The 15,911-nt window shown below is 35.3% G+C and overlaps 2 non-coding genes across 2 annotated transcripts; both read left to right on the top strand.

Moving 5' to 3' along the window:
* Nucleotides 1-2,565: 2,565 nt before the first annotated feature.
* Nucleotides 2,566-2,637, top strand: Trnap-ugg. The gene has a single exon. It is a non-coding gene; the product is annotated as a tRNA-Pro (tRNA).
* A 7,854-nt stretch (nt 2,638-10,491) lies between these two features.
* Nucleotides 10,492-10,563, top strand: Trnaa-cgc. The gene has a single exon. It is a non-coding gene; the product is annotated as a tRNA-Ala (tRNA).
* Nucleotides 10,564-15,911: the final 5,348 nt, after the last annotated feature.

The following is a 15,911-nucleotide window of genomic DNA, read 5'->3' as shown; positions in this document are numbered from 1 at the left end:
CTGGCAACATTTTTTACTTTAGTCATGTTTGTATACAAACTTCAAAGTTTTGAAACCGACTTTGTAATTTTAAATTTCTTTAGTTAAACAATTTCCGACATAAGAATAGTTCTAAGATCAAAGATGACGTTTATAGTAACATTTGATGATTCTGCTATTTGACAGAAAAGCAATTCGGATATATTGGACCATTTTTACGACTTTTCATAGAAAAATGTCAAACAAATGAATTGCTTAGTAAGAATCATTAAATGAATTGCACGTTAAGAGAAGTTTAAAAATGAATCGTAAATGATTCATTGTATGATTCAACTAAGCGACCATTTTAGCCCCGCTGGCTCCAATTTCTGACAGTCACATGAAGATTAGGTTGATTATTTATGGTATTTGTATTTTCTGTTGAAATCAGTCAAGTTTGAGTTTTGATTTAAAATTAAGTTCCTTGATAAATTAGTAGTCTAAGTAGCGCTGAGTTTATCCACAATATACAGTTCTGTCATAGTAAAAGGAGGGGTAAGTTATCTTCATACAAAGGCACCGGTTCTTTATTCTGTCTACTCTGAGTTCTGACTTATCGCAGAGTATGTAGGAAGTCCGACACACAAATAAAAATATATCTACTTCAAAATTGAGTTCCAAAATTCCACCTGAACTTACATACTTATATACATACAGAGCAAGTTATAATATAAAAGCTTTTAAAAACTGTGTATACTAGTATCAGCCATAGGCGCGGGCGGTAGACCTAATAAATTTGGTCGCGTCCAACCGATTACTGCTAACATTGAATTGACATGATCCGACCACATGACGTAGGTCCGTCAACTGTCTAGGAATCAATTACCTCGATGGTACATATTATTTAAACATTTATCTAAAATTCCGTGCTGAACTCTGAAACTGTTTACTCAAACACTGTAGTACATGGCACCATGCTCATTGATGAAAATCACTTAAACAATGAAAATTGCGATAGTGTTAGATCAGTTAGAACATAAGCGATAATTTTATATATCCGCGTATACAGGGTGTAACAAAACAAAGTTTTGTACGTGGGAGAGCCATGCTTCGGCACGAATGGGCCGGCTCAACCGGGGAAATACCACGTTCTCACAGAAAACCGGCGTGAAACAGCGCTTGCGCTGTGTTTCGCTGAGTGAGTGAGTTTATCGGAGGCCTAATCCCCTACCCTATTCCCTTGCCTACCCTCCCCTATTCCCTTCCCTTCCCATCCCTACCCTCCCCTATTACCCTATTCCCTCTTAAAAGGCCGGCAACGCACCTGCAGCTCTTATGATGCTGCGAGTGTCCATGGGCGACGGAAGTTGCTTTCCATCAGGTTTGCTCGTTTGCCCCCTTATTTCATTAAAAAAAAAAAACTCGCTAAAAAAGGCCGAGATCTCGCGAGAACGAGATTGCATTCCCTAGTCATGACTTTACCCATACAAAAGTTTAAAAAGTTACTCTTTCAGCGCTGTTACTTTCACAGTGAAGTCTATACAGGGGACTTCGGGAGTAAAAGTTGGTTGAAGCCATTGTACGTTAATGTCCTGACTCCTGAGTCAGGACTCCTTAAGAGGATACACCAGGGGCTGGAGAAATGAAAAAAAAGTACGTGTAATATCTATAGCTGTCTCCCTTACCTCAAGCCTATACCGCAGAACGCGATAGAGACAACTGCAGAAAATCCAGAAAATCAACGATTCGTTGTCCCCTGATTCCTTCTCCAAAACTTAACCGATTTAAGTACTTTTTTCATTAAAGATTAAAAAAAGCCTTGAGCTGTGTTCCTATGTTTTGCTTTTTTTTGTATAATCTAGCCAAATCTGTTTTCTGGACGTTTGAACACAGCGGAAAATCTGGCCATTTTTTTGGGTTTTTGAACGTTCATATCTTATTTAATAATTAAATTATGAAAAAAAAGAAAACATAGGGACATTGTATTAGTGGCCGTAGATATTCAGGAAAAAAATTATAATTCTACTAACATTATCCAGGGAGGAAACAGGGGACAGCGTTTGTATGGAAAAAAGGGCGGTGTGGACTCCTCTTAACAAATATTTGTGTGGTGTTTATCAAAATAATGATTTGTTGAAAAACTATATTATGTAACATACCTATCTTATATTATGTAGTAGGTATCATACTTATTTTAAATACAAAATATAATGTAAGTATATTTACATTTAGTTTTTCGATTTCATCTTTTTTATGAATTTGAAATTGTGTAAGTATATTATAACTTGTCACACTCAATTAAACTCTAAACCTATTGAGATGAATTTTATACTGAAATACTCAGCCTGTAAAGGACAAAAGATGGGCCGTATTTTTTAATATAATTCCGAAAACATTATATTCTAGCTGCAATATGTATACGGCCACTGGCCAGCCGCGATACAAGTTACAACAAAATATGATCTCTGGTATATTTTAACCGCGAAAAATTTTATCGTTGCGCTTTTTGGCGAAAAACAGGACCTTTGTATTTTTTTCTAAGAAGGTTCTGTTGAAAATATAAGCTCATCAAGACATCCAACCGTTATTTTCCAGCTTACCTACAGCGGCTCGTTGGTCTAGGGGTATGATTCTCGCTTTGGGTGCGAGAGGTCCCGGGTTCAAATCCCGGACGAGCCCAGCTTTTTTTTTTAAAGAATAATATTATAAGATTTTTATTCTCATAATAATTTTAATTTTTTTAGTATAGGTCTACCAGAATCTAATGGCAAATTTTGACAGTAGATTTTCAAAAAATCTCCTTGATAATTGGATAAGTTTTTATGTTTGCATGTTACACACTCAGAATAAGCCGCTGAAGGAAAAAAAAAAGGATCAAAATGTTTTATTCCTGTTACCCCGGTACTGCTACAGTCAATTTATTTTCTCACTTTTTGCCATCAGATTCTGGTAATATTATTTACACAAGATGAAAATAAAATCCTCATTTTGTACTTGAACTTCCTATGTCATGTCGATTTTAAGCAATTCAAATTCGGAAGCCTAGCCTAGGCCAAGCTTTTAATAAGGCCGCCTTTGTTTCCAAAAAATCTGACCTTAAGTGAGTAGGTATATGGTATAACAGCTGATGACGTCTATATTTCCGATTTCGCAACGTCAATTGTGCGTGATCATCACTCACAGGCCACAGCCTGTGCAAACACTGACCACGTCTGTTCAAACACGGCTCAAACACTTTAAAATTGACGTAAATGTCACTTACCGCCAACTATGTAGGAGTCATCGTTAAAATTACAAATGACGTTCAACGACCGGATTCACCAAATCAGATGGTATGTTTTGTTAAAAATAGGAGAAACAAGAAATTATTTCCTTACCCCCCCAAGAGCCAATACTACCTGCCTACAGTAAGTTAGAATCTGCATATCACTCCTACACCATAAATACCGTACCTATTGCGGCTTAAGTTCCTCAGTCCTCCTCAAATAAATACATCAATAAAATCTATAACATGATATAATATCATATTATATATTTATGCGTGGGAGAGTCATGCTTCGGCACGAATGGGCGGCTCGACCGGAGAAATACCACGTTTTCACAGAAAACCGGCGTGAAACAGCGCTTGCGCTGTGTTTCGCCGAGTGAGTGAGTTTACTGGAGGCCCGATCCCCTACCGTATTTCCTTCCCTACCCTCCCCTATTCGCTTCCCTTCCCATCCCTCCCCTATTGCCCTGTTCCTCTTAAAAGGCCGGCAACGCACCTGCAGCTCTTCTGATGCTGCGAGTGTCCATGGGCGACGGAAGTTGCTTTCCATCAGGTGACCTGTTTGCCCCCTTATTTCATAAAAAAAAATATATATCTATGAAGTTAATTCATCTTTTATTATAATATTAATTTCAAGGTATGTGATATTATATTATATTATTATCGGAATTCAAGGAAATATTTGCTTCAATTTAATGTGACGGAGTAATTATAGGTTAATGTTATAATAACGGTTTATTATTATTATAATTATTACTTATTAATGACATCTTTACCGACCTTTGCGTCCTCTTCCGTTAGATGATGTTGAGATTTGCTTGAAATTTAATATGGTCTAGTTGCCTAGTACTTGCTAGCTCTAGGTATGTAAACAAATCCGATCTACCGAATACCACAGATAAGAGATTGTATTAATTATAATTTATAAGTAATAACTCCATAACAATTCGCCCATGACTATTAACAATGTCTGATGTGCAAAATCGTTATTTTTGTTTTATTTCATAAAATATGTCCTTATAACCAAGGCTATCGTGAGCTGAAAAGAAAAAAATCTATATTATGCGTAGTTTCTGAAATAGCCACATTAAAAATGTCGTATATTACTAAGATAGCCCGCTAACAATGTCGGATAGTCACTACCTACGTTATTAACGGAACGCGGATGCGAGTGAGAGCGCACGATGTGCGACATCCGACTATGTTAACGGAGGGAATGGACGTCGCGCTGTCACTTAATTTTTGCTACCGTAGTTATATTTTTTTACTTTTCGACGCCATTTTCAATGTTTACAAGATCAGCACGGCCAATTAAAACTTGGTACTCAACGAAATTAAGAAAAATATAGTAAAAGGCAAAAAATGCTGATGGTAATATTATGTCCAAAGCTAACGCTAGTGCGGAAAATGGTATTTACTATTCTTTATAATCTTTTTAAATATTTTTAACAGTATAGCTTATGTTTTATTGCTTTAGATTTGATTATAAGATGAATTCTTAACTTCATCAACATTAATTTATCGTAGGTAACTTAAAACTGTAGGATGTACCACATCCAATGTTCTTAACCGGTTTTTCAAATGTGTAAAATGTCGGTAGTACCACATACGACATTTTTAATCGGTTTTATAAGTGGTTAAATTGTCGGTAGTGCCACTTCTGACATTGTTATGTGGATTTATAAATTGGTAAAATGTCGGTAGTACTAAATCATAATCATTTCATTTACTTTTCTTATTGATTAAATGTCTCTTGTAGTTTGTACCATATCTGTCGTTGCTTACCGACTTTTAAGAAATTTCAGAAGGCTTTAAAATGGGTAATTTTTGTGCGAAAATTAGGTTTTTGTTGGCACATGTCATACATAATGAATTAATATAATTTTTTATTTATTAATCGTATTTTTCATGGTTTTGCGATTTGGTAACTAGTAGCTGCAATAAAGCCAGACTTTCTTGGCATTTTGCTATTAAGCAGGTAGGCAACAAACTTAAAGATTTACTCAAATTATGTAAAAGTGACGTAATTCCCAAAAATAATATCTAAAATGCTATTTGAAATACTACAATGGATCAGAGAAAATCTCGGATGAAGAAGACTGCTTTTGAATAATTAATCTAATAAATGCTATTCTCAATTTTTCATATAAACAAAGGCTGTGGTGGTACGTAAGTGTCCTAAAATGTAGAAATTTTGAAGAACTACTTGACTCCCCGAACTTCGTTTCATGGGCCTGCAAAACAGTCAGTCCTTCGTCAGTACTTTCTGTATTCCCCACACATTTAGGCACTATCATCTCTCCAGCATATTTGGAAGATCTAGATGAGATCGATAGCCGGTCGTTCGACTTACAAATATAATATTTTCCATTACACATTCGTGGTAGCCGCCGCCGTTGCCGCGTCGGCGCGGGCGCCTTATTTTGAGCTTTAATCAAACTGTCCTTACTTCTAAAATATTTGTATATGGGCGAATTATTTACCAAAAATTAAAAGTTGTGGTAATTTTTATGCAATTATTTTAACTTACAAGAAAAACAAACACAAACAATCACATATTTAAATTGTTAGCATCTTAGCTGCCGATTTTTGGCTTTTTTAACCTGTAGATAAAGATAATTTTAAATATATGGTATCTAAGGTATTCAGATTGAGAATCACACTTTCGACTTAGCAGGCTTTCGTTTTTTTTTTTTTTGCCAGAGCCCTGCGGTTATAAGTAGGCATGACATACTCATATTACTACTTAATAATCTGTGCTAATGAATACTATGTAAGCAAAATTTTTTGCACGGAATTCAGAAGTTTTAAAACCACATAGATTGTTCTCGTACGTGAAACCGGTTTAAATAAAATTACGAGTTTGGTCACATAATTATTAAACATATAAATATTTACACGAGAATAGATTTAATTAAGTAATATCAGAGAAGTTGATTCGTAGGCAGATGACGGACCTACGTATTTTGGTCGCTTTATATGTTAAACCCAGCCGACAGATGCCGACTTACATTGAAATGACATAATCCGACCAAATGGCGTAGGTCCGTCAACTGCCTAAGAATTAATTTCTTCGATGGTACATTATTTTGGTCTTGTTCCGTTTACATTATAAATCTTCGTTAAATATTTATAAACGAAACAATTAATCGTAACTTGGTTACGGAAGTTTTTTTTTAATTCGACACAAATAACATTCCGATGAGAATTGTATTTGGCAGAACCCAGGAGGCTTGTAGTTGTAACTATATAATTATGTATAATACAATTATACAATAGATTAAATGATAGGATAATGATTTATGAAGGATTTTTGTCTTAGCTCTACAATTAGGTATTATTATATCTACGCATTTCCACGTGCTACGAAATGGCTATACGGCCTACGTAAGTACATTTGTAGAGTGTAGATTGTGACCTATTTTGCAGCTGACGGAATGGCATAGCACGTAATTTAACGACTACAGCAAAGCCAAAAGGAACCTAATAATTAAGTGTATGTATATACCCTCGTAGCGGCTAAACGTAATTTACTAAAACAGAAGTGGGGATGAAATTTATCGTCATCTACTTAATAATAATATAATATGTAACTAGCTGTCCCGGCAAACTTTGTTTTGCCATAAAATGATTTTCCCTGTTTTCCTCTTGAAGTTTTTTCTGATATTTTTTCTATAGACCTCACGGAGCCCGAGACCTTTCCAATGAATGCAAAACCGTGGAAACCGGTTCGTGCGTTCTGGAGTTATAGCGTCAGGAAGGAAAAGGGGCTGGGCTTTCTTTAACTCATCATTCATCAATCTATTTATTTGACATCTGCCCCTCATTAATGAAACTGAGACTATTGATTATACTAGCATAGAACAATGTGTGTTTATTTGGAACATAATGTGATCTGTGGACCTGAAACGCAAATTCACACCTTCGGTGACCTTTCGTGAACGTTACAGTTAATTATTCGTTCATTATCATTTACAGTTAAATACTTTACGTCACTTAAGTAGCGCTAAAAGACAAAAAAGGCAAAGGGTTGACAGTTTATTGATTTAAATTTTGGGGGATTTGGGGAAAACTTTAAGTAGGTACACAATATTGACAGAGTCGACAGTCTTTCACCTAGAAGTAGGGCTGCCATCCGTCCGGATTTCCCCCGAGTTTGGTTTGAAAGGCGTCCGGGGTGCGTGATGCGTCCGGCCGGGTTTTTAAAAAGTGTCCGGGTGAAATCCGGACACTTTTGTTGAGAGAAATATGACTTTTAAGTTTTAAGTCATGCAGTAAGAAACGAAATATAAAAACTCGCTAAGCATACACACGGTTTCTAGCACGGACTTGAGTTAGTCAGATTTTTATAAATTCTTATTAGAAAAGTAAAAATTGACAAGACGTTATCGTAAAATATACCTACTGACTACTGTTTAAGAGGTGTCCGAGGAAATGACCACATTTCGGCCAAATGTCCGGGAATTTTGTCGTGCCTGACAGGCGAAGGCAATTTGGGTGATGGCAATGCAACCCTACCTAGAAGTAATATGTCCTATAATATTTTAAAACTGAGAACTATCTCAGTTGGTCACTAGACCACAACGCCTGCAGAGTATAAGATCTACTAATTTAAAAGTATGGGCCACCTTGTGCCGTGTGCGGTAGTCCGTGTGCCCATTGCGACTTTTTGTAGCGATGCAGTCGCGCTGTCGCATAATTTGCATCGATACAGTCGCGATGCTGTCGCTAGCTGTGTGTTTTGTATGGAGTAGGAGTTGCAAATGCGACTAACGCTCGTTAGTGGTGATGCAGTCGTGTGCTTCATAGTCGCGCGACTGCATCGCCACTAAAGGTCGCAGTGAGCGAAGGCCCTTAAGCCCCGTAAGGGCTACTGGCGCCTGTGTGCAAAATAAGGATTTCAATAGCGACCCTTTAGGCGAATTTTTTGAGTCCTTGGTTTTGGCGCCCATAAAGATGACGATTTGGCGCCCCTAGAGGATGGCGCCCGTGTGCATTGCACACATTGCACATATGGTAGCGGGGGCCCTGCCCTTAAGATCGATATGTCGCAGGGAAAAGAAGATATCAGGGATATCCCGAAATCCCTGGGGATATCACGAAATCGCGGTAGATACCGAATATTCTTGTTTCTTACGTCTTCTTACTAAACAAATCTAGTGATATGTCATTTCACTAAACTAAATCTAGTGAAATGTCAGAAAAGCGGATATCGCCGAATAAAAATCGAGCTACGCATTTCTCTCGCTCGCTCTAATACCCACACGGGCACTAGTGGTAGTGAAACAAATGCGTCGCTCGAGCTGGCGCGGCTCGTGTGATTTTAGTCGTTAAATTATTACGTGTACGTTAAGTTTGAATGCGATTTTCTAAATATCACCTTTTACGACTCGAGTTTCAACATTTTTTAATATTTTCCAGACTTACGTGCATGTTACTTGCATGGTTCGATAGCCTGTTAAATGTATATTATGGGGATATTAATAACTCAATACCGATAATAAGATCCCTTCACGCTGATAATGCCCCATTCGCGTTAAGAGTCTTCACACTCACGCCCGTCTTTCATATGCCAGGTGAAAAAGGACGACGCGGATTCATTTAAATAGAAAGAAAATTATTGTTTCCTAATAACTCGATAAATATGTAACATTTAAAAAATTCGCTAGGTCAGTTCTTCAATGATAGAATTTTATACAATGTGTTAAAATATTAACTTAGTTTAATGCACGGTTATGGCAATATATGAAAAATTCGTGAAAATTACATGCATCTTTGTGATCGAGAAAATTTTAAGATATCGTGTTTTTGCTAGGTCTGATTCTCGGAAATATAATGTAGTAAGTATATGAAAAATTCGTGAAAATTACATGCATCTTTGTGATCGAGAAAATTTTAAGATATCGTGTTTTTGCTAGGTCTGATTCTCGGAAATATAATGTAGTATCTATGTCTACAAAATAAAACAATTCGGGGCTTATTTTCTTAAGTATAAAAATTTAGGGTTAGTCGCCCCCATAAGATAGTGATAGGGTATTAGAGCGAGCGAGAGAAATGCGTAGCTCGATTTTTATTCGGCGGTATCCGCTTTTCTGACATTTCACTAGATTTAGTTTAGTGAAATGACATATCACTAGATTTGTTTAGTAAGAAGACGTAAGAAACAAGAATATTCGGTATCTACCGCGATTTCGTGATATCCCTAGGGATTTCGGAATATCCCTGATATCTTCTTTTCCCTGCGACAGATATATATCCGCGCGAGAAAGCGGTTTGGGCTTTGGCCGCTACACTCTGCTCACAAGCAATTGTATGAACTATGAAATATGTAAATAATTGCATACAATTGCATGTGATCTCGTTGTATAGCGGCAAAGCCGCTCTTTAGCGCGACTCAATATAAATCGAGACTTATTGATTGCGTCATTGCGTTAAGAATTTATTTTTAAACTTTACGCTATAGCCACAGGCTACAGCAGACCATCACAAGATTCACAAGCATTAAAAAATAGTGATGGGAAATTTTTACAACACACAAAAAATCACGACGGAACGAAGTAAATAAACAAATCATAATATTATATCAAGTGTTTACGTCGCTAGAATTTTCCACTAGTTATTGTGTATGTATGAATATTAATATCTCATCAATAGTGATGTCAAATGAAAGCATTCCTGATAAAACGGAATCGTTAACTTCTATTAAACGAATAACTTAGATAAGTGGTAATTAAAATTACATTTTTCTTCCAAACTTGAAATTTGTACCATAAAGGTACAAGCTGGAAGCTATGTAGCGGCAGCAGACAACATGTCGTCGTGACACTACTGGTTTCTATGTAATTCTATGATAAATGTCGCTAGCTTCGTGTCGCTAGCTGCACAGGGTATTTCATAGAAATACAATATACAAACCAGTAGTGTCGCGACGACACGTCGCGTCGCGTCGTCTGCCGCCGCGGCCGCTTCTTGTCGCCCGCTGCCAACCAAATTTTTATTATATTATGACTAGCATAGACGAATAATTATATATTATACATTGTACTTACTAGAGAACTTTTCCCATTTATTGCAACATTTGTAGGAGATATTTTACTCTTTGCAGTCTTATAATATATAATATATTTTGATATTCGCCATTTTTTTCTCGAGACCTTTGTAAACAAGGGACTAGGGTATTAAGGTTCTATTTGCTCTTTTGTTCGTAATTCTAGAATCTAGAGCCTATTCTTAAATTGATCCTTAATTTCGTATCCAGTTCTATCGGGGGTGTAACTCAGTGGTAGAGTGTCTGCTTCGCATGCTGAAAGTCCTGGGTTCAAATCCCAGCACCTCCAAATGTTACATTTTTGTCTAGAAATAATAATTGTTGTTCTAATTAAGCGACTATTGCAAAGCGTTAAATTTTTATTAATCTATCAGTTGAGTCTCGGTGTTTTAACGATAAACTACTTAAAAATCAATATAGACTGTCAATTTGAATAAATTACAATTCATTTTAATAATTTGTAAAAAAAATGTGAACATAACAAACATGCAACAATACTATAACTTTTTAGAATTTTAAGTAAACTCTGGCTTTATGTTTAAAATTCTCGAATATTTCAATAAATAAAAATAAGGCAGGTAGCGCCATCTACATTTGGATTAAGTAAGTTGTGATGGTCAATGAACTAAAAAGCGCCACCTAGTTTTTGATCCGTGTAACAAAATTTAAAGAAAAAATAATTTCAAAAATAATAATATTGAACGGATAAAAAGAAATAAAATTATTATTATGTTTTTTCCCTATTAATGAATTGGTCTTCCACGTAATATTTTAAATACGTCATAGCTCATAATAATATGTATTAAGATATTTTATGTATTTGCGTCTACGAATAATAAAGACTAATTTGCGTTTATACTTTATACGTCACTTAAAACATTTTAGTTGGGGAGGGGAAGAGGGGATTTCGGGACAAGCGCGAGTACGTCAGATTAAACTTGTTTAGGCTACGGACATAATATTGTGTCTAGTAACTAGTTATTTTGGTATAGAAGTAAGATTTCTCACGTGATGGGTTAATTTTTTTTAAATATTGAAATGTCATGGGATCTATCAGATTAAGATGGATGTTTAGTATACCCCAAAGAACCTTCCATATAAAGTATTGACGATTCAAAGGTTAGGTAAACCTGTAGGGAATAAAAAAATAAAGCTTCATATTTTCTTAACTAAGCTTCGCAGATATTTTATTTTGCACTAAATGATTTAGTCCTTTTTGTCTAAATATATATTTACAATTTACCTAAATAAGCAATTTTCTGAATATATTTTCTTTTTCAAAACTTTAAAATGGCTGCAGTTTTTGAACCCACCGCTAAAATAATAAACGCTCTTAGGTATTATTTTTTTATCAGTTTTACCTAATGTAAAAAACCTACTATGTCTCCATGACGCTCGAGTGACTACACAAATAGCACCTTCCCCTCCCCTACTATTTTATTTTTGACACAAGGGGGACAGGTATTGCGCTTTTTAATTTATCCCTGTTACTATTATTGTTTTCTACGATTTACCTTACTCTATGACGTAATATTATGTGGAAAACCCCTTTTATGTAGCAGGTAGGTATTGGTATAAGTAATAAAATAATTAAATTTTTAACATTATACTTAATTAGTAAGCTATCGTAAGTCGTAACGTGATAAATATATTAATGAATTAAACACAGAGTCGCAATTCAATATTTTAATGAAAAATTCAACTAAACGTATAAATCTTATTTATACTTATTTTATAATAAACAAGTAAATGAGTAAATCTGTACAGTGTACAATGTACATACACCGAAGGACCCCTGGTAGTGGAGGGACCTTCTAAATTGTACTAACAAAATACGGGACCAATATAAAGGACCCTGTCACCCATACAAACATCGATTTGACTTTTTTAATTCATTTAAAATGGCAAAAAGGATATTTTTTTAATTATAAAGGGGATTCAGGGTAAGTTCATATAGGTACAGAGCAATTCTGCGATATTCGAGGTAAGTAAATTTAACTCTGCGAGTGTAAAAAAATAAATCACTGAGTCTTTTTTTTTAATGAAATAAAGGGGGCAAACGAGCAAACGGGTCACCTGATGGAAAGCAACTTCCGTCGCCCATGGACACTCGCAGCATCAGAAGAGCTGCAAGTGCGTTGCCGGCCTTTTAAGAGGGAACAGGGTAATAGGGGAGGGTAAGGAAGGAAAGGGAAGGGAATAGGGGAGGGTAGGGAAGGGAATAGGGGAGGGAAGGGAAGGGAATAGGGTAGGGGATTGGGCTTTCGGTAAACGCACTCACTCGGCGAAACACAGCGCAAGCGCTGTTTTCTGTGAGAACATGGTATTTCTCCGGTCGAGCCGGCCCATTCGTGCCGAAGCATGGCTCTCCCTCGTATAAATGCAGATGCAGCACTGCATGCAGAGTCCGATCTAAGGGGGGCGAACCGATCAAGTGGCAAAATTGCCTTAGCCATTAGCCGTCCGCCACCCAAGTTTTTCAGAATTTTTCTTTCCCTAGGTTGGAAGATCGGTCAGTTTGGATAGTGGAAATATTCAAATAGTTTACTTAAATATTCCCCCGATAATCTCGCAACAAAACTAGTTAATTAATGACTTACCTACTACTGTATGTAAATGGCGGCGGAAATTATCATTGCTCGTTCGCGCGGACGAATATTCTAACCTAAATTGAATTATCCATCTTAATTAACTTAACCTGAATCTGAACTTACCCTGAACAGTCTTTGTAGCTTATTATTGCGATTATGGTAACTTAGAATTGGTCATTTTACTAAAATATAGAATACAGAAATAGGTAATTTTGATCACAAATCACAACCGGCAAAACTCTATTTTAGAATGTGGTTAGTATAAATAAAATTATAAAATTTATAATTATATTTATGTTAAATAAAATTATAAAATTTATAATTTTAATTATGTTAGGCAAGAAGGTTGGGTTGCACCAACTAACTTTAACTATAACTGTAACTTTAACTACAATGCAAAATGTCAAATCTGTCAAGCCATCAAGACGCCATTTACCATAACCATAGAGCTCGACAAGGTTTTAAATGCACGTGGCGAAAAAAGAAACTAACGCTGTCATCATACAAAAACGCCATTTTTGACAGTTACCAGCAGCGCCCCCACCCACGTTCATTTATAACCTTGTTGGACCAGCTGTCATCTGTCAATTTCTCCGGTCAAAGTTAAGGTTCAGGTTAAAGTTAAAGCTCAACTATAACCATAACTTTAACCTTAAATTTAACTTCCACACCTCTGGTGCAACCCAACCTTAATGTTCTTGTCTACCTGTCCTGGCAGTTTTGAGTGAAATAAAATAAAATAGAATATAGATAAAGACTTCATGAAGATATGATATGCCAAAAATGCAAAAGTAAAATAAGACTATCTCTTAAAAATAAGTCAGTAGTAGTAGTACAGTCATGACTCATGAGTGATGACAAGTAAATGTTTCGTTTTATGGGATTTTACAGAATATCTCTTGCTAAAAAAGATATTAAATGCTACATCGGCTATTGGTTCTAAACTTTAAAAGTAATCCTTATCTGCACGAAAACCAAGAGTACCAAGGAGTTTTTTTTTTTTTTTACCTTTGATGTTTTGCAGAATTTAACAGAGATTTAGGTAGGTCCATTTTATAAAAAATCCTGTCAAAGTCTCTACTTAGTAACTCTTTGATTTTTATCTGTCTCGACGCGACCATACAGAGTCACCCCATAAGGTACCTGCTTTAAACACTGAAATGTGTAACATGTTTAATTTGTTTGCTTAATAAATTTTATTATTATTATTGATCGGTTATTGCTGAATGTTGCTTGGGTGACGCCATAAGGCAGTCTCCAGCACTCCGCCTCACCGGAAAATACAGATTCTAGAATACCTAGGGCACCCTGGATGCCCTAAGTACAGCTAACACTACACTACCTTAAATGTTCTACTTGCCATGAAATATATAACTGGGAGATCTTATACAGTTGTATAAATGTAAGGAAATGTGATTATATACGGGGTCATTCATAATTTACTTTAGTAAAAGTGGCTTCAATGACGGGGGTGGAGTACAAAAGTCCCAAATTACAATATTACGTAATTTACAAATGACCCCTTAACACTAGTACGTAAAAAATTAAGATTAAACATTTGAGATGATTACTTATTAAAATCGATACATTGAAGAAACAGATTTCTACTAGAAGAAAATTTATGTACTAGTCTAATAATATTATGTATCATAATAACAATCATTGAAAATATATAACTCAAAGTTCAAACAATAGATAATAATAATTAAATTATTAAAACAAATATTCTCACTACAGTCACAGAATAAATATTAGTTGCTACAGTGCAAGTGGTTTTAAACAATCGGCCAAGTGAAAGGCGGACTCGCGCACGAAGGGTTCCGTACCACTATAGAGCAAAAATAAGAAAAATATGAGTGTTTTTGTATGGGAACCACCCTTAATTATTAATTTTATTTAAATTTTATTAAAAATTATTAAAGTACAAAATAAAACTCAGTAATTTCTGAACATTTCAGGTCCTACCTGTCGTCATCATTAATAACGAGCAAAAAAATGTTAAAAAATCACAAAAATCAGGGGGCTCCCCTATATTAAATTTATTTTGTTTTTAGTATTTGTTGTTATAGCGGCAATAGAAATAATTATATAATCTGTGAAAATTTAAACTCTCTAGTTACAGCCTGGAGACAGACGGAGAGACATCGAAATCTCAGTAATACCCGTTTTTACCCTTTGGGTACGGAACTCTAAAAAGGCGGTTAAATATTTTATAACACCTTAAATATTGGTTAAATAGTATACAAAAAATACTAAATTATAATATAATTATTAGGGTTCCGTACCCAAAGGGTAAAAACGGGACCCTATTACTAAGACTTCCTTGTCTGTCCGTCTGTCTGTCTCCAAGAACCGCTATAACTAGACTTCTGAAATTTTTACAGATTATGTATATCTGTTGCCGCTATAACAACAAAATATATATCTATCCCATACAAAAAACGTGATTTTGGCCTTTTTCGCTGTATATCAATAATAACAAGAGATAGGCACTTGAATTTTTCACACATTCTTTTGATATATATGTACTTTAATTTTTAATAAAAAATTATAAAAATTTAAGGGGGCTCCCCTACAAAAACATAATTTTTAGCCTATTTTTGCTCTGTATCGGTACGGAACCCTTCGTGCGCAAGTACGCCTTTCGCTTGGCCGATTTTTATAAAAAACTATCAAATTTATTAACGGTATTAAAAGCTTAATGGAATGTTGTATTAAAATTAAAAATAAAAAACGTAATTTAAGTTAAACGTAATTTAAACGTGAAATAAAAATGCTAATTAAAACATAGAACAACAAAACAACCGCTGCTATGGTTATGTAAAATGCTTACCGTATTTTATGAAGTCGGTTCAGATCAATTATTTAAATAAAGAATTTACATATAATAAAGGAACTTGTTTTACATAGAATTATTAAACACAGAAGAGCAGTTCGGAAATAGCGCATTTTGTTTTTCATTTGGGCCCGATTCTTGTAACTTGGTTTTATTGGAAGTACTGAGTGCTTACTGCTTAGTCATTAGTCAAGTTGCATTCGATAATTT

Source organism: Aricia agestis, chromosome 9 (genome assembly GCF_905147365.1).
Source record: "Aricia agestis chromosome 9, ilAriAges1.1, whole genome shotgun sequence".
Classification (NCBI taxonomy): domain Eukaryota; kingdom Metazoa; phylum Arthropoda; class Insecta; order Lepidoptera; family Lycaenidae; genus Aricia; species Aricia agestis.
This window is presented reverse-complemented; position numbering and strand designations above follow the sequence as displayed.